At 50.3% G+C, this 26,512-nt stretch overlaps 1 protein-coding gene across 12 annotated transcripts in view; it reads right to left on the bottom strand.

The window, feature by feature from the left end:
* The window catches only part of DLGAP2 (DLG associated protein 2), a 783,073-nt gene that overhangs the window by 130,760 nt on the left and 625,801 nt on the right, over nt 1-26,512 (bottom strand). Inside the window, exon 1 of one of the 12 annotated variants that reach the window (XM_042982846.1) lies at nt 25,347-25,428. The exons of 10 other annotated variants lie outside the window; for them this stretch is intronic. The gene's annotated coding sequence lies outside the window, so the exon portion shown is untranslated. Of the gene's footprint in view, nt 1-12,633; nt 12,849-25,346; nt 25,429-26,512 lie in introns of those variants that run through there. One more of the 12 variants, XM_042982845.1, reaches the window with a different exon arrangement.

Raw genomic sequence — 26,512 nt, 5'->3', positions numbered from 1 at the left:
GTCACTGCACTTGCCGTGCACCCTAAAAGGAACATCCTCACTAAAGGTAGAAGCTAAGAGTAAAGAGCAGCCCGCACAAGATGACACCAAACAATACGGACTTGGTGAGCGGGCTGTGGAGCCGCTTGCCGAAAAGCGAAATATTCTGCTATCGTGTATTTTTCCCACACCAGTTCCACTTACCATCGTGTCTTCTGCCCCCGTGCAGAGCTGTGAGGTGCCCCCACTTCGTCCCTGGGGTTGCCCTGGCTCCCTTTCTCTTCTCTGCTGCCTTCACCCTTTACACACCCGCCCATCCTTCCTGCTGAGGCAGCTGCCTCAGCCTCCTTCTCTCGTAAGTCTTCAGGCCCACGGTCTCATCTGCATCCGTCGGGACCTCACAACATACGCATGAGCAGGGGGGTGTGATAAGAAACAGCCATGTGAACCTACTCCTGTATCTACCACGTGAAGGTAGGAAAGATGTCTCCCGCCATATGTTAAGAGGACCTACCTGAACCCCCATCAACAAAGGGTTTCCTCAAAAATTTAACAAAAGAGTACAAGGTGAGTATGTGGACCACCGCAAAACACGGCGGGAGGAGTCCGTGATGCTCTGGACCAATGGACAGGTGTCCCTTATTCGTGGACCGACTTAGCACAGTGAAGGTGGAGACACTTCCCGAACTGATGTGCAGACTCCACACAACCCCTATCAAAATCACAGTTGGCTTCTTTATAGAAATTCAAAAGCCGACCCTAAAATTCATACAGATGGAAAAAGAAAACTAAGTGTGAAGCTAGAGGTAGGAAGGAGATAGTAAAGCTTAGAGCAGAGATAAATGAAATGATGGAGGGAATCAACGAAACCAGAAGTTGGTTCTTTGAAGAGACCGATAAATTGACAAGCCTTTGGCTGGAATGGAAGACAGACCGCTCAAATGACTAAAATCAGAAATGAAACTGGGGAGTTACCTCTGATGACATAAATAAAAAGGATTATGATACTATGACAACTTACACTAAAAAATAGACAACCTAGATGAAATGGGTGAATTCATGGAAATACACAAATTATTTCCAGAAGAAACAGAAAATCCGATCAGACCAATAACAATAAGGAGACTCAATCAGGAATCAAAACCTCCCAACAAAGAAAAAGCCCAGGACCCGATGGCTTCACTGGTGAATTCTGCCAAACATTTAAAGAAAAATTAATGCCAGTTCTTCCCAAACTCTTCCAAAAAGTTGAAGAGGTGGGAACACTTTCTAGCTCGTTCTATGAGGCCAGCATAACCTGATATGGAAGCCAGATCAACGCATCATGAGGACAGAAAATTACAGACCAATATCTATTATAAACACAGATGCAAGCATCCTCAACAAAATACTAGCAAACCTACGCAGCAGTGTATTCCAAGTATCATACACCATGACCAAGTGGGATTTATCCCGGGAATGCAAAAGAAGTTCAACATAGAAAAATCAACATATTACAAGAGAGTAATAGGACCAAAGCAAAAACACGTGACCAATTCAACTCAAATGCAGAAAAGGCATTTGGGAAAATCAAACAACCTCTCATGGTAAGAACACTCAGAAAACTAGGAACATAAGGGAATTTACTCAACGTGATAAAAGCATTTATGAAAAACTCACAGTTAACATACTCAGTGGTGTAAGACTGAAAGCTTTTGCCCTAAGATCAGCACAAGACAAGGGCTTCTGCTCCTGGTGTTGCTATTCAACCCTGAAGAGGAAGTTCTAACCAGGGCAATTAGATAAGAAAAAGAAATAAGAGACATCCTAATAAGAAAAGGAGATGTATCTATCTCTATTTGCAGATGACATATTCCTAGAGAGAGAAAATCCCAGAGAATCTGTAAGAAAGCTATTTGAGCTAATAAACAAATTCACCAAAGTTGCAGGTTACATGATCAAAGCGTGCAAGTCAGTTATGTGTCTACATCTCAGCCACGAACAAACCAACAATGAAATTAGTAGAGCAATTCCATTGACAGTAAAGTCTTCGAGACTCAAATGGTCAGGACTACATTTAACCGAGGAGGTGAGACATTTGTATCTTGAAAACTAGAAAACATCTCTGAAAGAAATTAAAGATTTAGATAAATGGTGGGGCACCCGGGTGGCTCAGTCGGTTAAGCGTCCGACTTCGGCTCAGGTCATGATCTCACAGTCTGTGAGTTCGAGCCCTGCGTCGGGCTCTGTGCTGACAGCTCGGAACCTGGAGCCTGCTTCCGATTCTGTGTCTCCCTCTCTCCCTGCCCCTCCCCCACTCATGCTCTGTCTCTCTCTCTCTCAAAAATAAATAAACATTAAAAAAAAGACTTAGATAAATGGAAAGACATCCTGTGTTCATGGATTAGATGACTTTCAATACTACCCAAAGTCACCTATAGACTCAACATGTTGTCTATCAAAATTCCTGCTGGTTTTGCAGAAGTGGAAAAAAAAATCAGTCCTCAAATTCATGTGGAGATGCAGTGGGTCCCAAACATCCAAAACAATTTGCAAAGCAAGAAGGAAGTCGGAGGGCTCAAAGGTCCTGTTCCAAAACTTACTACAAAGCTATGGTAACGAAAACAGTGTGGCACTATCCCAGGGATATACATATAGGTCCATGGAATAGCGTTGAGCGTCCAGACATGAAACCACACATCTGTGGCCAGTTCAGTTCTGATAAGAGCGCTAACACTGTTAAAAGAATAGCCTCTTTTATAAATGGTTCTGGGATAACCCAGTGGCCACGTGCAAAAGAACAAAGCTGCACCCCTTATACTATATGCAAAAATGAACTCAGAATGGATCAGAGAACTAAAAGTAAGGGATAAAAGCATACAACTCTTTAAAGAGAAAATGCACATCTCTCCTTGGTCATGTGAATTAGAAGAGGTTTCCAGACATGCCATCCAAAGTCCAGGAAACAAAGAAAACGACAAAATGGATTTCCTAAAATTAAAAACTTCTTGCTTTAAAGCAAACTACCAGGAGAGTGAAGAAACAACCCACAGAATGGGGAAGATTCTTGCAAATACGCATCTGATAAGGAAATTATATGTAGAGTATATAGAGAACACTTACATCTCAGTTATAAAAAAGGCAAATAATATCCAAATAAAAATGGGCAAAGTCGCTGAACAGATATTTCCCTGAAGAAGATACATAAATGGGGGGCTCATTTGGTTAAGCAACCAACTTTGGCTCAGGTCACGATTTCATGATTCGTGGGGTTGAGCCCCGCATTGGGCTCTGTGCTGATAGCTCGGAGTCTGGAGCTGCTTCAGATTCTGTGTCTCCTTTCCTCTCAGTTCATCCCCCTGCTTGTGCTTTGTCTGTCTCTCAAAAATAAAGAAGATACCTAAGTGGCCAATAAGTAGGTGAAAAGATGCTCAACGTCATTAACCATCAGGGAAACGGAGCTGAAACCACAGTGAGATACCCTTCACACACACCAGGATGTCTGTAACAGATGGACGGGAACAAGGGTTTCGAAGCACACAGGGAGGTAAAACCTGACACACCGCTGGAGAGGGGAGAACGTGAAATGGTGCAGCTGCTGTGGAAAAGTCTGGCAGTTCCTTACATGACCCAGGGATCCAACCTGCAGGCACACGCCCAACAGAGATGTAAGCCCGTGTCCCCAAAGCTTGTGGATGTCTGTTCTCAGCAGCACCGTCCACCACACAGCCCCAAAATGGAAACAACCCCACTGTCTATCACCTGATGAATACACAAAGGGCCGTATCCATTCAGTGGAATGTTAGGAGGTAACAGAAACCAAGGACTGAAACATGATCCCATTTCTGTGCAGCGTCCAGGACAGGCAGGTCCTCAGGGACAGACAGCAGCTTGTTGCTGGTCAGGGGCTGGGACAGGGAGGATGGGGAGTCACTGCTGAGGGTATGGGCACTAAAAATGCTCTCAGTGGATGGCACTGATGGTTGCATACGTCTGTAAGTACGCCGAAAACCACACGTGGATGGGCAAAGTGTACAATGTGTGTATGTCCCCACAAAGCGCGTACTCATGAATAAACACCTGTAATGGGAGGAGACATAAACAAAAACATGAAGTTGAACACATTCAAACTTTAATTTACAAAATTTTCCCCATGTGTATTAGAACCCAGCAAAAAAAACCTGCTTAGTAAAATTTAGGGAAGCAGTAAGCTTGTTGGTTTGCTCCTTAATGGCTTCTGTCTAGGGCACAACACGTGTGGTCGAAGCCGTCAGGCTCAGAGGCGAACTTGGGGCTCAGTGCAAAGGTCCTGAGCATGTTCACATGCATCCTCCTTTGTCCCCCGTCTTTGCCTTCCCGGATCATGTGTCGTGATCACATTTCTGTTTCGTCAGGATATTTTACGTGGTTTGGTTATTCACTGTTCTGCCTTCTTACAAAATCAGAGAAATCTGATGATGATGGTTCAAGTTGTGCAGTGAATGGTACCTTTTTGGTGTGTCAGGAGCCCCCTGCTTGGGGACCGTGGGGGGCACATCGGGGCAGCCTGTCTGGGGACCATGGGGGGTCACATCGGGGCAGCCTGTCTGGGGACCGTGGGGGGCGCATTGGGGCCCCCTGCCTGGGGACCGTCGGGGGAGGCGCATCGGGGCAGCCTGGCCGGGACTCCATAGGCTTCACTGAGTCTCCTGCGGGGACAGCAGCCAGCACCTGTCCTGGGACACTCACATCCCTCACATAGCGAGGCTCTGCCTTTATCCGCCCAAGATTCAAAGGTCTGGACACCAAGGCTTCACACCAGAGTCACTTGGGAAGCATTTCGAGGGCAAATTTCTGGGCGCAGTCCCAGGCGTGGTGAGACTTCATCTCAGGATGTGAGTCATCAACCTGCAAATACCTCCGTGGCCCTCGGGTGGGTCCGTGCTCCTCACTGCTGATTTGTCACGTGCGGCATCATGTTGCCCAGCTGGCCTCCTGTCTCTCCAAGTCGCTCCCCGTAGTTAGTAGAGTCCCTTTGGCCACCGTGGTGCATCCTCCTCGGTGTCGGGCCAGCCGGTGACTGTAGAAGTGAGCGACACTTGACCACACGCTGTGAGCACTCGTGTCCTCCTCCCAGGGGTGGGGGCCGCTTGCTCACCTCGCCGGGTGCCGGGCACACTCGTGTCCTCCCGCACGTTCCCAGCCTGCCGTCGCTCAGGAGAACTCCTCATCTTCAAGCGCTCTGAGCCCCTTTGAAGGAAAGTTTCTGCAGGAAAGACCTTGCTGCGTCCTGACTGTGAGGCCCCGGGCTGAGTTCAGTGGAAAGCATCCGGCTGAAGCACTTCTCTTCACTTCCTGTGCTTTCCTTCTTTAGATGTCCTTTTAAAAAGATCCTACTGTTGTAACGTCAGGGCCCCCGGTGGAAGAAACCCTCCACGTTTGTGCGGTTTCACACCATTTTCAAAAGCATGAGCGTGTTACCCACAAACGGTTCCAGCGTGGCGGTATCTCTCAGTTCCACAAGCGAGCACAGAGGGAGGCCCTGGGAGGAGGCACGTGGCCGTAGTGTGTGGCTGCCGCCTGACCGGGCTCTGCAGCTTCTGACACGAGGCCGCCCAAGCGCACAGAGTCAGTCAGAGGCTGTTCTTCCCACCGCACGGCGTGGCCTGCCAGATCGCCATGGGGAGCCCACCGCCCCCTCTGCAGATGAGAGGCTCGGGGACAGCACCCAGTCAGTGTGTGCAGAGGCCGCTGAAGGGTTTGCACGCCCCGCCTCGTTCTCGCACTGCTGGTGAGGTTCTGCCCGTCGGCACACGGCACGAAGCACCTGCTGGGAAGCACGTGGTGTGGTGCGGTGGACAAGACCGTGGGGACAAGGGAACAGGCCCCCTGCGCCTCGGTGGTGACAGGTACTGGGAAAGTCAGGTGGGCTTGCTGGGAGGCCCCGTGGGGCAGAGCCTGGGTGAGGCGTGTGCAGGCCGGCCAGCGTGGGGTTCCCCGGGGACTTGCTCCACTTCCGATAGATCGGGAGGTCTCGGGGGCAGGAAGTGGCAGGAGAGCCGTAGGTTGAAGGGATCTCTGTACTGTGAGCGTGGACAGGGCGTCTGGGGCCAAGGCGGGGAATCAGCAGGGGATTTCGCAGGGATTCCGGCGGTGGTGCCAGTGGCCTCCACCACGTCTCCCCGACGGGACAAGCAGCGCTGTGCACTGAGTGTCCCCCAGACTCACAGGGCAGGGCCCCAGCCCCCGTGGGACTGTGTGGACACAGGGCCTGGAGGAGGAGACGGAGGCTGAGTGCGGTCCCGGGCGGGCGCGCTCACAGGAAGGGACCCAGAGCGGGCTCTCCGCCCGTGAGGACACAGCCGGACGAGGATACGAGTCTGCCGGCACCTGGACCGTGGACGTCCAGCCTCCAGTGTGTGAGGGACGAGCCTGTGGTTTGAGCCGGCGTGTGTGGTGCTCCGTCTCAACAGTCCGAGGGACAGAGACGAGCAGGCAGTATGGACGTGAGTGCAGCGCGTCCTGTGTGGACAATGCTTCCTACACGAAACGGTCTGACCCGCAGAGCAGCCCTCGTGTGGTAGCCGTCAGCACCAGCTCTTCCAAACAAGGAAAACGGGGTCAGGGGGCAAATGGCTTGCCCAAGGTCAAACAGCCCCAAAGCAGGACCCCAGCAGGACTCAAGAGACTGCCGTGTCCCCTCTGAGGTTTGCTTGGGTCCTAGGTATAACTACTTTATGACCCCTGGGGCTCTAGGTATAACTGTTATGATCACTGTGATTCTAGGTACTACTACATTGTGGTCCCTGGGGTTCTAGAGATGACTATACCGCAGCCCCCTGGGGTTCTAGGTATGATGACATTGTGGCCCCTGGGGTTCTGGGTACGACTGCATTGTGGCCCCTGGGGTTCTAGAGATGACTATACCGCAGCCCCCTGGGGTTCTAGGTATGATGACATTGTGGCCCCTGGGGTTCTATGTATGACTACATTGTTGCCCCTGGGGTTCTAGATATGACTATACTGCAGCCCCTGGGGTTCTAGGTATGACTACATTGTGGCCCCTGCGTTCTAGGTATAACTACATTGTGGCCCCTGGGGTTCTAGATATGACTATACTGCAGCCCCCTGGGGTTCTAGGTATGATGACATTGTGGCCCCTGGGGTTCTATGTATGACTACATTGTGGCCCCTGGGGTTCTAGAGATGACTATACTGCAGCCCCCTGGGGTTCTAGGTATGATGACATTGTGGCCCCTGGGGTTCTATGTATGACTACATTGTGGCCCCTGGGGTTCTAGAGATGACTATACTGCAGCCCCCTGGGGTTCTAGGTATGATGACATTGTGGCCCCTGGGGTTCTATGTATGACTACATTGTGGCCCCTGGGGTTCTAGAGATGACTATACTGCAGCCCCCTGGGGTTCTAGGTATGATGACATTGTGGCCCCTGGGGTTCTAGGTACGACTGCATTGTGGCCCCTGTCGATGGGATGGTTCTCAGTCCACAAACTGTGTGGTCTGCGATCCGAGGAACGCCCCCTGTTTCAAGTGTGCGGTCCCTCCAGTCACCACATGGTCGGGTCTCCTTCTCTCACCAGCCCCTCCCTAGACAGCTTGAACGATCGTCTGCAGGGCTGTGACAGGCTCAGAGGCCCACTCCCACCCCCTTTACATGGAGTTCACCAAGGGCCCTGGAGAAGGTCACTGTTTTAAGTTCCGGAGGGTCTCTTTGGACACATGCTGCTTGTCGCTAAACAAACACACAGGGAGGGTCAGCTCCTATCCTGGGGCTAAAAGATGAGCGACCCCTTTCACGACAGGGGCTGCACAGTGGGGAGGCTGTCGTGCTGCACACCGAAGCGGCCACCGGAGCCTGAAGCTTCGTCCCTCTGACAGCTCTAGGTGACTGTCATCCTCATTCCCCGGGGGACACATCCAGGGCCTTCCTCTCACCGGGAAGTAGGCTGAATTATGACGGCAAACCCCATTCCTAGAAAAGCGGGTCACAGAGCTCAGAAAGATAAGCCATGGGGCCCCCTGGTCCCCAAGGAGGAAGAAGGGCAACCACACCACCTCCGCCAGCTCAGGACACGCACCTGCACAGCACGAGTGTGTCAGCCTTCGGCTCCTCTCGGATGTTTTATCTTATCACACAGCCACCCGGCCGAGGGGCCGGGTCTCACAGAAACCAGCCCAGGGACCTAAAAGGAATTTAACATGCTTGTCTTTCCCCTGCACTCAACTCTGGTCGGGTTTCAGGGACTTCCGTGTTTGCGAGATGTGTTTGGAGGTTAGATCGGGCCAAGTGTTGCCGAGGCGTGACGGGGGGATACACCGATCGCAGCAAGGAGTTTGGGGTGCGTCGCAGAGATGTGAGTTGGTTAGGGTGCGTATTGGGGTGGATCTTGAAGGAGATAAAAGCAAGAGAGACTTGAGGGTGAACAGCAGGCAGACGGGCAGGAAAGGAAGAAGGGACGAGAGAGGGGAGCAGCCACTGGAGGCGGCCAAGTGCGTTGCTGGCCAGAGCGATGCTCCTGGCTCCCCGGGAGCGGCTGCAGGCCTGGCGTCCCACCGCCCAACCTCCACCCCTCTGAGCTGCAGCTGTTGAGGCCACGGTGCCTGGGTCCCAGCCGCAGCGAACCCCTCTCTTTCCTCCACTGCCCCTGTGCCCACCGCACGGTTTCTCAGAGCTTAGCCGCCTGGCCTGCCAAGACCCTACCCTCTACAAGGTCCTCTGCTCCCCCAACCCCCGGGTGCCCTGAACTCTCCCACAAAAACTCAGTCTGTGCCTTCTCCACACAGGAAAGAATGCTCTAGCTGTGCCTTTCTACCCACTCACTCGTGCCCCACCCACCGGTCCCCACACGCACACGCCGTGCATTCAGTGTCTGCAGTGCACCGTGCTGGCGTCAGGGGTCAGGTGTCGGGAAGGAAGCAGATGAAAGAGTCCCTGTTCTGAAGAGGCAAGGTCTGAAACGCATGGTCTAGTGGGAGAAACAAGCATGGGGACCAATCACTGGGGCAGCGCGCGTTCTGTGCACAGAGAGGCATGTGTGGTACAGGCAAGCATCAGGGGCAAGAGGGCCGGGGGGCGGGCCGGGAGGTGATGCTGGGATGAGGGAGATGGGGGCGGGCTGGGAGGTAATGCTGGGGTGGGAGGGCCAGGGGGCGGGCTGGGAGGTGATGCTGGGGGAGGGAGATGGGGGTGGGCCGGGAGGTGATTCTGGGGTGAGGGAGATGGGGGCGGGCCGGGAGGTGATGCTGGGGCAAGGGAGATGGGGGCGGGAGGGCCAGGGGGTGGGCCGGGAGGTGATGTTGGGGCGAGGGAGACGGGGGCGGGCTAGGAAGTGATGCTGGGGCGGGAGGGTCGGGAGGCGGGCCGGGAGGTGATGCTGGGGTGAGGGAGACGGGGACGGGCCGGGAGGTGATGCTGGGGCGGGAGGGATGGGGACGGGCCGGGAGGTGATGGTGGGGCGAAGGAGATGGGGGTGGGCTGGGAGGTAATGCTGGGGTGGGAGGGCCAGGCGGCGGCCCGGGAGGTGATGCTGGGGTAAGGGAGACGGGAGCAGGCTGGGAGGTGATGCTGGGGCGAGGGAGACGGGAGCGGGCTGGGAAGTGATGCTGGGGCGGGAGGGTCAGGGGGCGGGCCGGGAGGTGATGCTGGGGCGGGATGGCCAGGGGGTATGCCAGTCCTGTCCTGCCTGCCCACCTCCTGGGTGAAACCGTCATCTCCCAGTCAAGTGCCAACAGTGGTCTGACTTGGAACCCCACGGGAACACGGACAGGCTCAGCCACCTGCCACCTCGGTGTGTGGAGTGGAGGTGATGAGCATTTTCAGGACTCAGCTCCTCTCCAACACTGTGACTGTCTTGTTCAGGTGACAAAACAACGGTTTTGTACAATCGCATCAAGGAACAGCGTCGGAAGCATACCTTAAAAATAACCCCAAATTTGCTAAAGTAAAACCGAATCTCTGGCGTATTCTCCGAATCACACATATTTGGACGAGAGCTTAAGACAACGTGTATGTCCAGCAGGCACACCTACCTGACCCTGGTGACCTATGCACGTGCCATTATCCTGCACCACAAACCTTGTATCCCGGTGGTCCTTCAGAGGAGGGGGTTAAGGATGGCTCCTGGTCCATCACGGGACCATGTGCATTGGCGACGGAGGGAGAAAGTGCATCCTCTTCCTTGGGGAATTTGAAATCCAGACACTCAGGGACAGTGGTGCAGGAACAGCAGAGAGGGGAACGCCTCAGCTGTCACATGGGACGACCAGGGCCCAGGGCACGATGACCAGAGTCACAGGGGCCCCACCTGCAGCTGGTTGTGGAGGCTCCCACTCTGCCTGAATGTTCTGGTCACAGGCAGCAGTCAGGCTGATGCTGGCAGGTCGCCATGCACCTGTCCACCAAACCGCCCCTGCAGGCGGCCCACGGCACCTGTCCCCTGCAACCAGAGAGGGCTGAGAGCGGGACCACGTGGGGACAGAAGCGCACACTTCACCGGATGGAGCCACGTGGCCAATTTGGAAATGGGATTGATGGAAGGAGGACTGAATCCACTCAAACCACAGTCTCACTGTTGACTCTTGTCACTGGTTCCACAGCACAGCACGCACACTGTTGAGTACACACAAAAACAAACCAGACGCTAGGGATTTGACTCGGCTCCTTGACCAGCAGTAACAGTAGCATGATCAATACTCCGTAAGACGCACAAGTAGCTTTTTCGTTGTTGTTCTGACTCCCACTGATTCCCCGCAGCGTATGTAGGTTCTAGTTTAAAAGGAAGGCTGCACACAGACGCCTCCGATGCGCCATGTGGATGTGAGCTCGGGGATCCAGGCTCAGTGCTCCCATCTTTAGCTCTTCCACAGACTTTCATCATATTTTCGATGAAGCATTCACGGTGAAGACATTTGCAGCTTGATTGCACTTAATTACCAAGTGACTTCTTATTTATGGGCCAAATAAATGGCTTTTAAACCCATCTTGAGTCTATCATTCACAAACAACGGCTTCCAAAGCACCGAAGAAGATCTCTATTAGTTGTAAACCTAATCCCGTTATTCAAGAAGCCAAGTCATTTCTGGCACTTTCTGTCCTACAACATCTGCCTTGCGAAATACACGGTTAGCCTCACAAAGGAGTTATAATTTTTTCCCAAATCTCTTTCTTCTAAATTTCCTTTGGTACAAATCATAGAGACTCCTCGATAAATAAATCTTTCTTACCTTCTCTATAGGTGATTATCTGATAGGTTTGCTTTGACAGAAATTTATAACCTGTCACAAGCGTCTGTTGCCAATTCCCAAATGCAAACCTCAGAGTCTTGTAGAAGAATGATTGTTCTATGATTTTTGAGAATCGTTTCATGAGCAAACATAATTTCCAAATAGGAACTTACAGTAATTTTTAAAGTAGTATCAAGGATGACTTTCTCATTTTATAAACTTGAAGTTTAATGAAAATTAAGTTAATTTTAATATTTTAGGTGATGGAAACTCATATTTCATAATTTTATAAACATTTTAATCTATATATTTTTATATATTTATTTTTTATTTATATACATATTTATTTATTTAAGGGGGAGAGAGACAGAGAGAGAACAAGTAGGGGAGAGAGACAGAGAGAACAAGTAGGGGAGAGAGACAGAGAGAGAGAACAAGTAGGGGAGAGAGACAGAGAGAGAGAATCCCAAGCAGGCCCCATGCTCAGCGTGGAGCCTGACGCGGGGCTCGATCCCATGAACCATGAGATCGTGACCTGAGCCAGAGTCGGATGCTCAACTAACTGAGCCACCCAGACGCCCCAACATTTTAATTTAAAATCCATGCTACCTGGGCACCTGGGTGGCTCAGTCGGTTGAGCACCCGACTTCGGCTCAGGTCATGATCTCACGGTTCGTGAGTTTGACCTCCGTGTCGGGCTCTGTGCTGACACTTAGAGCCTGGAGCCTACTTTGGATTCTGTGTCGCCCTCTCTCTCTGCCCCTCCCCTGCTTGCTCTCTGTCTCTCTCTCTCAAAAATAAATTTAAAAAAAGCAAACTTAAAGTCAACATATTTCTGCACATTTCTTTGAATCACACAGGTCTGTCAAGAATCAACATAAGCTGTTATAGTTAAGACGTGGTAACACGTGAATCCCTTACTACTTGAGGGCGCTTATGAATGAGCGTGACCTCCTGAGAAATAAGTGAGCCAAGTCTCAGAAGGCACAGAAGTCTTTAGCCCTGTAGCCAGGTACTTAGAGTTTCGGTGTTCTACGTACAGAACAGTCTGGAATGCAGAAACCACTTTTGCGTGAGGATGTCTCTGGTAGTATTAGAAAACCAATCTCTTCTTTGCTTGTGTATTTATATGCTGACATGTTCCAATAAGGACTTGGCTTGATTTATAAATACAAATGAGAAAGTAAGGTAAATACAAATTAAATATGAAGCGCAGGGACAAAGCGCAGACTGCCCCCAAGATGGGCCACTTTGGCACAATCGTGATGGTGAGTTAAAGGCCATGAAACCCCAGCACGTTCAGGAAAAGCTCTTCCCCTCGGAGTCCACCGCCTGGACTTACACTAGAAAGCCTGCCCCCGGAGGAGAGCTATTGATAACAGACTCCTCTTTACCTAAGAAACCTCTCTGCACAACAGGGCCACCTTCGTTCTCCAAACCCCTCCTCTTACCTTCCTGCTCATGGCCTTCCTCCCCTTTGTAGCCCCACAGGATGTCACAGAAGTGTCACGTTGTCTGAGGAATTTGGAATTCTGGCTGTCTTTGGAATGTTCGTGTCTGCGTGGATTCCCCACCCGTGGCTCTCACACCTGATTTTCTCCTGTTCGTCTGTGTCATGTCCACATGACTCTTGGTCAGCTGGAAGGACCCAGGTAGGGACAGGACATTTTTGCTCCATGACAGAAGCAAGAGAAAGAGGCGTGGAATGGTATGAAGCCGGAAGGGAGGCTCATGACTCCCGTGAATTAGCTACAGGCGGTTCTCACACCCACGCAAGGGGAGGGACAAACCTGAAGCGTCCATAGGCTCAAGATGCACTGGTCACAAAAGTGCAATCTCAAAATCAAAAGAGAATTTCCCTCTCTGTGTCTCCTGAGAGAATATTTTCCAGCTGTATTGAGAAACAACTGACATATCACCTTGCGTAAGTTTAGGGTATCCCACACGATCTGGTAAAATGAAAACAATTTCATAGACACAAAAATACAAATCACTAACAAAAGGTTTTAACCTCACAAGCAACTTTAACCACCAAACTATACGAATAAAATAGATCCAGGAACAAAACAAATGAGCCGAGGAAAAAAAGAGAGCGCGGCAAACCGCCAAACAGACTCCTAACTCCAGAGAACACGCTGGTGGTCACCAGAGGGGAGGTGGGTGGGGACGGGGGTTATTACCCAGCATGCTAACTAACTGAAAGGTAAATAAAAACCTAATTAAAAAAGGAAGCACAGATGTTTCACCAAGAAATTTATCCAAAGAGGAGGATGGGCTGTTCTCAACATCACCAGGTCAAGAGTATGAGAACATACGCACACACACCTGCACACGCGGGCACACACACCCGCACCCTACCCACACACTCCCATACCGTAGACCACACACACACACACACACACACACACACACACACACTCTCTCTCTCTCTCTCTCTCTCTCTCTCTCTCTCTCTCTCTCTCAAAAACAAAAATAATAATTGGAATAAACTTCCAAGTGAAATGTGTCGGAAAACAAATGCTGGTCCCTAACCAGCTATCCTGGAATGCAACGATGTCCTTCCGAGTGGGGACGCTTCTACCTCCCGGATGGCAGGGTGTGCGGTGAGGAAAGGCCCCCCGCCCTGAATGCTCACCGCTGCCGTCCGGGGAGGGACACCTGTGCTCGCAGGACACCATCGTTAACAAGTGCCACAGCGGTTTTTACACTGGCCAGGCAATTCTTGGACATGCTTCCTGTCTGCTCAAGGCACAAGTATTTGCGGCTTTTCCACGCAAGCTTGTCTGGATGCATTTAAATGCTCGGCAAGCCCGCGCGGCTGGAATGTGCCTGGGCCCCCACCTTACTTGTGAGAACGCTTGGGGACTCACATAGCACATTCTGGGTAAGAAATGTTGGATTTAGTACTTCTTGTCAATGCAAATTTATCTCGGCATTAGATGAACACCTTGGGCTCTACCCCGTCGTGTTTCTTCCAAAGCCTGGGGTCCATTTCGTCGCCCACCACTGAGAAAGCCGACAGAGTGGAGGACATAGCAGAAATGATTTTCTGCCATCAACCTTTTATGAAAGCCGGGAAAGTTAAGTCGCGTGAACACTGGAAGGCATGGTGGGATCGCGAGTGTGTGAAGACTCTTTATGAGCCTGGAAGTGACCTAAGAAATTCAAGCTTCTGTTTGTCTGCTTTCTTTAAACATTTATTATTTTTGAGAGACAAAGAGAGCATGAGCGGGGGAGGGGCAGGGAGAGAGGGAGGCACAGAATCGGAAGCGGGCTCCAGGCTCCGGGCTGTCGGCACAGAGCCCGACGCGGGGCTCGAACCCACACACCGTGAGATCGTGACCTGAGCTGAGGTCAGACGCTTACGTCACTGAGCCACCCAGGCGCCCCAGTCTACTCTCTTAAATGGAGACCACATCCTGCCCTCTTCCAGGAGACCACAGGCCACTCCCCTCCTGGTTTTCTGCCCCGTCTCTGCCTCCTCCTCCATCTGACGGGAAGCCTTGCTTGCATCCCTTGCTCTCAGACCCTGTGGGGCTCCCTGCTGCCCAGAGGACGAAGGAGCACCTGCCCCACAACGGAACCTGTGCATGCTCCCCCATCTTCTGGAAGATTCTTTCCTGCCCTCCTGGCTCAGTTGGCTCCCACTGCCCTTTCCATCTCTGATGGCTGCCTCCCGGCTGACCTCTGCTGAGCTGCACACCTCCCCCTCCTCAGAAAGCCCGCGGGTCTCTACGTGCCTCCCACTCTGGTGGCTTAGAGCAGATTTCTCCCACTGCAGACTTCTGAGAGAGAAGCAAGGCATCAAGGGTGCAGGTGCCCCGTCTAGGACCACGTGGCCACTGCAATTTTGCTTTGATGGAGGTAGTGATTCAATTCACACTGGTCACTCCTGTTAGACTATGAGCCCCATCAGGACGAGGGTACCTGTGACAAATTCTCTCCTTTCCAGACCCCGCCAGGCCAGCCCGCACCTCTGCCCGTGAGGCATTGCCCCCCGCCCCGACTGTAAAGATGCGAACAAGCAGGGACAGAGGCTCCAATAGCCCAAGGCCACACCCCTAAGGGACCCCAGCACCCAAAGTGCCTGCCTGAGAAAGTCCGGCTTCAAAAAACTGCCCACGTGTCCAGTAGCACCCGGGGACGCCCATTTCCTAGCCTTGGCGGCAGGAGCCTGATTGCTAGGAGCCCCATCAGCAAACCCACCAGGGAGCCCCTACACCTGCCCTCCTTGAACCCCGCCTCCCTGTACCTGCCTACCAACACCTGTCCTCAGGCACTGCCCTCCCTGCACCTGCCCTCCCTGCACCTGTCCTCTGGCACCTGTTCCCCTTGCACCTGCCGTCCCAGCGCCTGCCCTCCCTGCACCTGCCCTCCCTGTGCCTGCCCTCCCAGCGCCTACCCTCCCTGCGCCTGCCCTCCCTGCGCCTGCCCTCCCAGTGCCTGGCCTCCCTGCACCTGCCCTCCCTGCACCTGTCCTCTGGCACCTGTTCCCCTTGCACCTGCTGTCCCAGCGCCTGCCCTCCCTGCGCCTGCCCTCCCTGCGCCTGCCCTCCCTGCGCCTGCCCTCCCAGGGCCTGCCCTCCCTGCGCCTGCCCTCCCTGCGCCTGCCCTCCCTGCGCCTGCCCTCCCTGTGCCTGCCCTCCCAGTGCCTGGCCTCCCTGCACCTGCCCTCCCTGCACCTGTCCTCTGGCACCTGTTCCCCTTGCACCTGCCATCCCAGCGCCTGCCCTCCCTGCGCCTGCCCTCCCTGCGCCTGCCCTCCCTGCACCTGCCCTCCCTGCACCTGCCCTCCCAGTACCTGCCCTTCTCACACCTGCACTTTCCACACCTGCCCTCCCAGCACCTGCCCTTTCCCTGCTCTGTCTGCATCCCCAACTACCACTCCTGAAAGCCTGCAGGAAGGAGACGGTGCTCCATCATCTGCCCACAGGCTCTTTGGTGACAAAAGTTTTCACTTAAAACATTGGCTGTTGGGTTGAGTAGTGTTGTGAAAGTGCAGCAGAGAGGAAGGTATTACAGAGAAGGAGTGGCACTAGGTCATGGCCGCGGCTCAGGCAGGGTCAGGTTTCTCATTCCCTGGGGAGGGCATGGGAAGGGACTAAGCACCGAGGGGGTCCAGGGAGGGGATGCTCTGAGGCCACAGCCCCGAGTGGTCCTGCTAAAGGAGCCTCATGGAGGGGGGGATGTGTGCAAAAGAACACAGGGTTCTCTTCCAGCTCCCTCAGTACAGACCCAACTGTGTCCCCCAGTCCGCATACAGGAACCCTGATTTCCACATGTCCCAATGTGGCTGTATCTGGAGACAAGGCCTCCACACAGGGGATTACGTTCAGATGAGGCGGCTGGGGTGACACTATTCCCTTAGGAGTGGTGTCCTCATAAGAGATTAGGACACGGACACGCACAGCAGGGCCACCACATGAGGACACGGGGAGAGACAGGGTCTACAGGGCAAGGAGAGAGGACTTGGGAGAACCGGCGCTGCCCACACCTGGATCTCAGACTTCCCGCCTCCAGGACTGGGAGAAAATAAGCTGCTGGTCCCTGGTCTGGTTACGGTGGTTCGGGCAGGAGCCATTCTCCGGCAGGTGGCAGGTGTGCAGGTGTGGGGAGGGCAGGTGCCAGAGGACAGGTGCAGGGAAGGCAGGTGACAGGAGTGCAGGTGCGGGAAGGGCAGGTGCGGGAAGGGCAGGTGCGGGAAGGGCAGGTGTGGGAAGGGCAGGTGCGGGAAGGGCAGGTGCGGGAAGGGCAGGTGCGGGAAGGGCAGGTGCGGGAAGGGCAGGTGCGGGAAGGGCAGGTGCGGGAAGGGCAGGTGCGGGAAGGGCAGGTGCAGGGAGGGCAGGTGCAGGGAGGGCAGGTGCCATTCAGTTCTTGAACTATCATAGGCATCTGACGACACTCGGAACCACTTTCTCGCCCTTGTACCCGTGGCGTGAACCCAGCGGTGCCTGATGCCTCCACTGCCCGGTGAAGAGTCTGCCAGCAAGAAGCCACTGTGGGTCACCCTCCTCATGCCAGGTTCAGACAGGCCTGGGATGCGAGGCTGAGAACAACCCTATCCTGCAGCGGTTTCCCCGTTACAACTCACTCTGACTCTTCTGCATGGGTTCTGTGATCCAGAACACAGATGCCACCACACTCTGAAATTGACAAGTCGTTCCTACAGATAAGAAACAACTTCCGGAAGCACACACTGTGGGACATGGTTGTTCCATCCTGAGTGTTTGCGGGCTCTCAGACCACAGTGTCCCCGGGGATGGAGGCCGGCTCTCAGTCTCGAGCGTGTGTTCATTCTCCTGACTGTGCCACGGTGTGGACTCTCGTGAGCCCTGATCTAGGGGTCATTCGCCCTGATTCACAAGCGAAATTCGGGTCAGTTCCTGATTTCAGTCAGTGCACTCACCAGATTTGTCTCACATCTCTATTATGTGTAAGAGCTGCTGGGAGGTGGGGGTGGGCCCCCGGGGGCTTATGTTTCCAGCGCCGATGTGGGCAGGGGGAGGGGGCGTGCGGGAACACTCTGATCCAAGGGTGTCAGGCCAAATCCAATAAAAAGACCGAGGGCCCACCAGAACTCAGACCACCCGGGTCCCGCCCTGCACACCAGCACGCCTCCAGGGTTTGGAGCAGAGTCTGAACAAAATCAAGCCTTCTGCCTCAGGCTTGTGCGGATGGGCTGGCACTGAGGAGTCCTCCCCATTTTCTGACAGTGGCTGTCTGCCATGCAATTTGCGGGACGGCCCCAAGACCGCCTGGGACTGTGGGGGTGCATACACCCCCATCTGCGTTGTGAGGCAAGGAAAGGACGTGGAGGCAGGTGGAGGGTGGAAAGCGGCTACGGGCCCGTGATGGCCACGAGTGGGGCACCTGCAGTCCATCCCTGCTCGGGCTCCCGGCTCCCTCCATGCATGGAGAGCAGGAGAAGCAGCACTACTTCGGATGTTTGCTGCAGGGTGATGTCTCGCGGCACGGTCCCCTGGCAGCACCACAGACTCTGGGCACCGACCAGGGACAGGCGACCTTGGACGCACAGCCCCTCCCCCAACTGATTTTACAGAAGGAAGCTCCAAGGTCTGGGAAGGTCATCTTCAAGGCCATCCTGTTGGAGTCTGGCCTGGCCGGACTGGACACCAATGCCGGCCACTCTTTGGCCAGAGGTCTTTGCACCCCACCCGTCTGGGTTCTGGTGGTTGCGGTGAATACTAGATGCAAGAAGGCGAAGGCGTCCCCTCTGTAGTGCACACGACTATCCCCTAGTCTTTGTCCCAGGATTTGGGACACCGCATTTTCTCACACAAGACAATCAGGAAGACGAAAAGGGCACTGTTGGCTAGCCAACCTCATTTATCTGCTCAGGAAGCACTTGGTGCCATAGAATTTGAAAGCGTTTTGAATTATAGTCCAAAAAAGTAATTTCCAACTCCTACTTTTGCTCGCTCACTTTTTTTTTTCCTTTCTGCTAAAACAGCAGCTTCTGCGTTAAGCCTCTGTGCTTCACTGGCTACAAACCAAACACTACCTCTAATCCTAATGGTAGCCATGCTGGGAAGGCACTGGTGTCCCCACTGCCCTGATGACAAAGCTAGGGGATAAAAGGGATAGATAAGAGACTCACGGATGGCCGCATGGCCATAAAGTCACAGGCACAAACCTTAACTCAAGATCCGTGACCACGGTTTTGATAGGGGTTCTTGGCAGCCGGCATGAGACCCACAAATATTTTCCAGCTGAACAAACGGTAGGTCCCCAAGCCATAACTGCCGTGATACCTGATCTGCTCCCCACCTGCCTCCGAGCCCACCAACCCAATGTGGTCAGCTGTCCCGTGTGTGCAGAGGATCCGGCTCACTCTGGGGGGAACTGGGCACACTGAGGAGGACAGAATACAGTCTCCTGGAAGAGGAGACCGGCCCGTCCCCGGAGATCCCGTGCCGTGGAAGCACGGTGAGTGCACGGCAGATGGCGTGCAGCCCGGCCCGCATTAGCATCCCACGGCTGTGAGTGGCACTCTGTGAAATGCTCGATGTTCACCCCGCTTGGTAAATTCCACCTGACCTATCGCCATGCAACTTAGAGCATATGGATGGTTCCGGGAGTCTTGTGATGTCCCTGTAGTGTGTCTGCGCTGTCCCACCACCCTGCCTCTGCCGTGGGCCTCCTGCAGCCCCTGCTGGGGTCCCCACTGCCAGCGGCCGCTGAGCCCCGGCCATGGCGGGCATCACGGCCGGCGTCCTCTCCCCAAAGCACAGCTCCGATATTACATTCCTTCAAAGGAGGAACAAAACGACTCCAAGGTCTCTGAATTGCTTCAGTGTAAAACCCAGACTCTCTGGGCAGGCAAAGCCCTTTGGAATCTGTCCTCAAGGACTCTCTTCCACATTTCTGGGGCTTCCTTCGGTTCAACCTACCCCTGCTCCTCCTCAGGCAGGGCCCTGGAGTCCTGACCACTGGCGGTGCTTTCTCTCTTCCTTGTGTTCCAGAGCCTTCTCTATGCCTGGTCCCCACCGCCCCCATGTCTGAATGTCCGAGTCCTTCTGCCGGTCTCCTGTGGACACTGGGGCAAATTATGGCAGATGCAGGTGCTTATTAAAACAGCATTAGACTTCTGGTTCCTGGCCCGGCCGGCAAGAGCCTGGAGGTACACACTCCACCTTCACAACAAGCAACCAGCTGAGCGAACTCAAAGTCCACAGCTCCCCAGATGCAGCAGAGGACCAGGGGCACAGGGCAAACCACGGCTCCCCAAACTGCAGATGCACACAGGAGGAGACAGAGAATCAGCCTCACTGGGCACAAACCAGTGCCCAATGGGAGATCCTAACCTGTCGGTGGGAAATTACTGGAGGCTCAGTGGGAAGGAGTCTGAGAATTAAGAACTCTGGGGGAGCCACTGTCAGGGCCCCACACACTTTGGTGGGCTACACCTGTAGGAGCCCCACCAGGCTCTCACGGAGAAGCCTGGAGAAAGGTCCCGTGTGATTCCAGAGGGGGGAGAGGAAAAATGGCCATTCCGAAATATTCCAGAGCACTCTTCCTCTTAACAAGGCCTCCCTCAGGGGAAACTAGTGAACCAGAGCTAACTTACTTCGGTTTTATCAGAGCCTAACTGACCTAGGAGAAGGGAAACACCGACCCCAGCCCCTGCTGGCAGTTTTGTCCCACCCGAGTGTGGAAACAGAAGCAGTGTGAGGTCACAGCTAGGGGCACAGGCTCACTGGAAGCCTGAGGCCTATTCACAGGCCCACAGAATGCCTCCCCTCCCACATCAAGGGGCTCCTGCATATCAGGGACAAAACCAGTCACCAGAGGACATTATAATCTCTGACGCCCACAGCTTCAGCAAACAGTAAACACAGCCCAGCTGCCGGTGAAAAAAATATAAAAACTCACACTGAAGACTTTTACTAAGTACATCATGTCCAGCTTCCAGGGAAAAACTGCAAGGCATCCTTAGAGACAACACAGTCTGAAAAGACTCAGAACATCAGGACCAGGGTCAGACATGGCAGGAAGGTTGGGATGATCATACTGGGAATTTAAACAACTAGATTAATATGCTAAGGGTTCCGATGGACGAAGTGGACAGTACGCGAGAGCAGATGGGTAATATCAGCAGGGGACAGAAGTTTTCAGACAGAATCTAAAAGAAGCACCAGAAAAAAAAAACAAAAACAAAAACGCTGTAACAGAAGTTAGGAATGTCTTTGATAGGCTCGTCAAGTAACTAGATGCAGCTGAAGACAGAATCGGTGCACTTGAAGCGTCAATAGAAACTTCCAAAATTGAAATGCATAAATGAAAAAAAAAAATTAAGAGGCAGAGCAGAATACCCAAGAACAGAGAGACAATTACAAAAGGTGTAAAATGCTCATAACGGGAATACCAGAGAAGAGAAAGAAAGGAACTGAAGAAATATTTGAAGCAATAATGGCTGAGAATTTCCGCAAATTAATGATGTACAGCCAGAACAACAAGGAGGATAAATGCCAAAAAATCTACTCGTAGACACATCATATTCCAACACTGGAAATCAAATAGTGTGAATATTTTAAATAAGCAGTAGGGAAAAACCCTTCCATAGAGAAGCAAGGGTAAGAATTGCATTGGACTATTCTTGAGAAATCACACGTGCAACTAGAGAGTGGAGTGAGATATTTAAAGGGTTAGAAGAAAAACAAAGAACCCCATTCACATACACCTCTATGATCTAGTAAAATGAGAAGTAAGATAAGGGCTTTCTCAGACAAAAATTGAGGGGACTGGTTGCCAATAGACCTGTGTTGCAGGAAATTTTAAAAGAAATCCTTCAGAAAGAAGGAAAACGACATGGATGAGAAACTCATTCTAACAAAGGAAACGTCATTTGAAGATGAGGAAATAAAGGCATAATAAAATCAGTTTTGAATTCATAAGTGATCTAGCAGACAACTGTTTGCTCGGAATAATAACAGCAACAAAGTACTCAGCGCTCACAGCTTACGAGTACGTGAAAGGCAGGACATGAGGGTAAGACGGGCACTGGGAACACTCTTGTGAGGCATGTGTCCTGCATGTGAAGCGGCACGGTGCTCCCTGAAAGGAGGCTTGGATTTCTTGTAAATGGATATTGCGAGCTTTTTAACAAAATAAGAAAGGAAGCACAGTTGATATGCTAAAGAAGGAGAGAAAATGGAATCATAAAATATTGAGTTAAAACCAAAGAAGGCAGAAAAACAGGGGAAGACCAAAAGAAGGAAAAAAGGCAAAATAGATAACAGTAACGAATATAGTAGATAGCAATCCAACTATGCCAGTAATCACTGTAAATATCAATGGTACATGTGGCACTGGGTAGCTCAGTCGGTTAAGCATTCTACTTTTAATTTTGTTTCAGGTTATGATCTCTCTAGCTCTCGCTCTCAAAAACAAACAAATAAATAAATAAATAAATAAATAAATGGTATAAATACGCTAATTAAAAGACAGAGATTGTCAGAATGGATAGAAAACAAAACCCAACTGGTATATTGTCTACAAGAAACTCACTTTATATTAAACGTAAATATAAACAGGTTAGAAATAAAGGGATGGAGAAAGAGATACCATGCTAACACTGATACGAAAGAAAGCTGTCTTAGGGCACCTGGGTAGTTCAGCCAGTTGAGCATCTGACTCTTGATTTCGGCTCAGGTCATGATCTCATGGTCCATGGGATGGAATTCTGAATTGGCCTCTGCACTGACAGTGTACAGCCTGCTTGGGATTCTCTCTTTCCCCCCTCTCTCTGCCCCTTCCCTGCTCGCACCTGTGCTCTCTCTCTCTCTCTCTCTCTCTCTCTCTCTCTCAAAATAAATAAATAAACTTTGAAAAAAAGAGAAAGCTGTATTAACTGTGTTAATTTCAGACAAAGTAAATTTTCAGAGCTAATGAGGGCCATTACATAATAATAAAGGAGTCAATCCTCCAAGAAGACATAACAATCCTTTACATGTATGCACTTAACAACAGAACATTCAAAATACACAAGACAGAAATAGATAAATTCACTATTACAGTTGGAGACTGCAACACCTCTCTGTCAGAAATGAACAGATCTAACAGGCAAAAAATCATAAGGGCATGGTTGAATTGAACAACTCTCTCAGTCTGCTGGATCTAATAAGCATCTGTAGACTAATTCATTTAACAACAGCAGAATACATACTCTTCTCTAGCTCAAAGAGAACATTCATCAAGACAGATCATATTCTGAGCCATAAACTAAACTTAAAAGAATAGAAATCATACAAAATATAATCTGAAACAATGGGATCTAACTAGAAATCAATCAGTCAACCGATCAATAATTACTTACCTGGAGATTATACAACATACTTCTAAATAACACAGATCAAAAAAACCCCCTCAAAACAGTTTTATAAGTATTTTGAAATAAATGAAAATACAAATCAACATTTAAAGACCATAGCAAAAACAGTGCTCAGAGGAATGGTCATAGCATTGCATATATTAGAAAAGATATGAGATCTAAAGTCAGTAATCCAAGCTTCCACTTTTGGCAACTGGATAAATAAAGGAAATTTAAGTATAATGTAAGATGAAAGAAATCCTAAAAATTAGAGCAGAGAAATGAAAGGGAAAGTGGGAAATAAGATAAAATCAATGAAACCAAAAGGTGACTCTTTGAAAAATCCATAAAATCAATAAACTTCTAGTCTTTTTAACTAAGAAAAAAAGAATACACAATGTGATACCATCAGAAGCAAAAAAGGGGCCATCACTACCACGGATATTGAAAAGATAGAAAAAGAAAATTACAACTTTAAACCCACAATTCAATAACCTGGATAAAAATGGACTAATCCCTTGAAACATATAGTCTACTAAAACTCACACAAAGAGAAATAGATAATCTCAATAAACCTTTATTTATTAAAGAAATTGAATCAATGATTAATAACCTTTTAAACAGAAAGCACCAAGCTCAGGTGAGTTCACTGGAGAATCCTGCCAAACATGTGAGGAACAAATTATACCAATTCTGTACAATCTCCTCCAAATCAATATAATCAGTGAATATACTCCCTTAAACCTTCTATGAGGTTAGTGTTACATAATATCAAAACCAAAGACATTACGAAAAAAGGAAAACCACAGATCAATATCTCTCATGAATCTAGATCAACAAAATATTAGCAACTTGCACCCAATAATGTATAAAAAGGTTTGTACACCATGACCAAGTGGCGTTGATTCCAAATAAGCAAAATGGATTCAAAATTTTAAAATCAATGAATGTACTCTATCACATGAAAAGGCTAATGAAGAAAAGTCATACGATCATATCAACAGATGCAGAAAAAGCGTTTGACAGAATCCAACATCCATTTATGGAAAAAGGAAACTTCCACCTCATGGTAGAAAGCACTGGCTGATCACCTGCAGCTGTCATCATACTTACTGGTGAAGAACAAGTTGTTTCCCAGCTAAGATCAGAAACAAGGCAAGGGTGTTCCCTCTCAGCACCCCTGCTTACCACTGCACTGGACGTCCTGGCTAATGCAATAAGACAAGAAAAGGAAGTAGAACGTATACAGACTTGGAGGAAAGAAACAAAATTCTCATCGTTTACAGATGGCATGACTATTTATATGGAAAATCCAAAAGAATCAATAAAAGATTCTTGGAACTAATAATTAATCGTAGCAACAATGCAGAGTTCAAGGTCAACATACAAAAGTTAACTGCTCTATTACTTTTTTAAACATTTTTTTAAAGTTTATTTATTTATTTTGAGAGAGAGAGAGAGAGAGAAAGTGCATGAAAGCACACACATGAGCGGGAGAGGGGCAGAGAGAGAGGAAGAGAGAGAATCCCAAGCAGGCTCTGCACTGTCAGCATGGAGCCTGATGCAGGACTCGAACTCATGAACTGTGAGATCATGACCTGAACCAAAATCAAGAGTTGGATGCTTAACCAACTGAACCACCCAGGTGCCCCTTAACTGCTTTCTCATTGGCCAGCAGTGAGTGATTAAATTTGAAATTAAAAACACAAAGCCATTTACATTGGTGCCAAAATCTGAAAGAACTATACATCTGACAGAATCTGTGCAAGCTCTGTATCAGCAGAACTATAAAATTCTGATGAAAGAAGTCAAAGAAGATGTGAAAAATGAAGAGATATTCCACGTATATGGATTTGAAGACTCAATATGGTCAAGACATCAGTCTCTCCCAACTTGATCTATAGATTCAAAGCAATCCTAATTATACTCCTGGCAGGTTATTTCATGGATATTGACAAACGGATTCTAAAGTTCATATGGAGAGACAAAAGACTGGTACAGCCAATACAGTACTAAAGAAAGGCAATGGAGAGTGACATTACATGCCATCACACCCCACTACAAAGCCACAGTCATCAGGACGCTGAGGTCTAGCACTCCAGCTACTCTGAAGGGTTAACTTGCTTCAAGTGAACACACTCCTCCCTCGCAGTAACAACTCATTTACTCTCTGTGAGGTTATCAGACCAGTGGCCTTGAGGCAGAGAAGGGCCAGAATGTTCCCAGGCTGCAGAAGCCAGCAGGCCCGTTTGAAGCTGTCTCCGCCTGATTAGCCCAGCAAGTTTTTAGCAAAATGTTTTTCTTTTTGTAGGTCACACAAATGACTTTACTAACCTCTCTTTGTTCATCTGTAGACGTTGCCCTCCTTTGCAGAGAGAACAGAGTCTTCCTGTGCATCATGAACCAGGAACCACACCCCCTCACACAACCCTCTCGCACCAAGAAAACGTTTGTAGCTGGCAACCGAGGAATCTGCGTGAAATGGAGGAAAGTTGTAGACCCCTGCATTCCCTTTGCTGATTAACGGCCCTAAACCCCTTTATAAACCCCTGGGCCAGGCAGAGACCTCGGGGTTGGCTTTTGGACAAGAGTCTGTCTTCTCCCCAGGTGGTGGCCTCCTGAAGAAAGCTCATATTCCTTTCCAACCAAAACTCGCCTCTTGAGTATTGGCATTTTGAGTGACGGGCAGTTGAACTGGGGTTCGGTGACAGTATTGATGAAAGAAGAGACAAATAGATCAATGGAACAGAATAGAGAGCCCAGAAATAGACCCAAACAGTCATTTAACCTTGACAAAGAAGAACAGGCAATTCAATGGAGAAAGGACAGTTTTTTTGTTTTCTGTTTTTGTTTTTGAAATGGTGTCAGAATAACTAGATATCCATATGTTTAAAAAAAAAAAAAGGTGAATCTGGATATAGACCTTACATGTTTCACCAAAATTAACTGAAACTAGATTAGATCACAGACCTAAAGGTAAAGCATCAAACTATAAAGTCCTTAGATGATAACAGAAGACAAGGTAGGTGAGCCTGTGTCTGACAATGAGTGTTTAGACGCAACACCAAAAAGCATGATCCATGAAAGAAGAAAAAATGGATTGGATAGATTTAATTAATATTAAAACCTTATTCATTATTCTTAAAACTTGGAGGCAACCAAGGTGAATGGATAAACATCTGGGCAGTGGAATATTATCATTGAGTGACAAAAGACACGCGCCCTGGAGCCACACAAGGACACAAGGACAGGCAGGAACATCAGATGCATATTACTAAGTTAAAGAAGCCAGTATAATAAGGCTCTGCAACAGGATTCCAATTATATGACATTCCAGAAAAAGGCAAAACTATAGCAACGGCCCCACGATTGGGGTTGCCAGGCTTGGTGGGGGAGGGAGGACTTCCAGGGCAGTGAGACCGCGCATGTGATGGTGGACAGATGACACCAGACGTCTGCCGAGATGCACAGAATACACACCACCAAGAGTGGGCATGAGC

The sequence above is a fragment of the Panthera tigris genome, chromosome B1, assembly GCF_018350195.1.
Source record: "Panthera tigris isolate Pti1 chromosome B1, P.tigris_Pti1_mat1.1, whole genome shotgun sequence".
Classification (NCBI taxonomy): Eukaryota; Metazoa; Chordata; class Mammalia; order Carnivora; family Felidae; genus Panthera; species Panthera tigris.
This window is presented reverse-complemented; position numbering and strand designations above follow the sequence as displayed.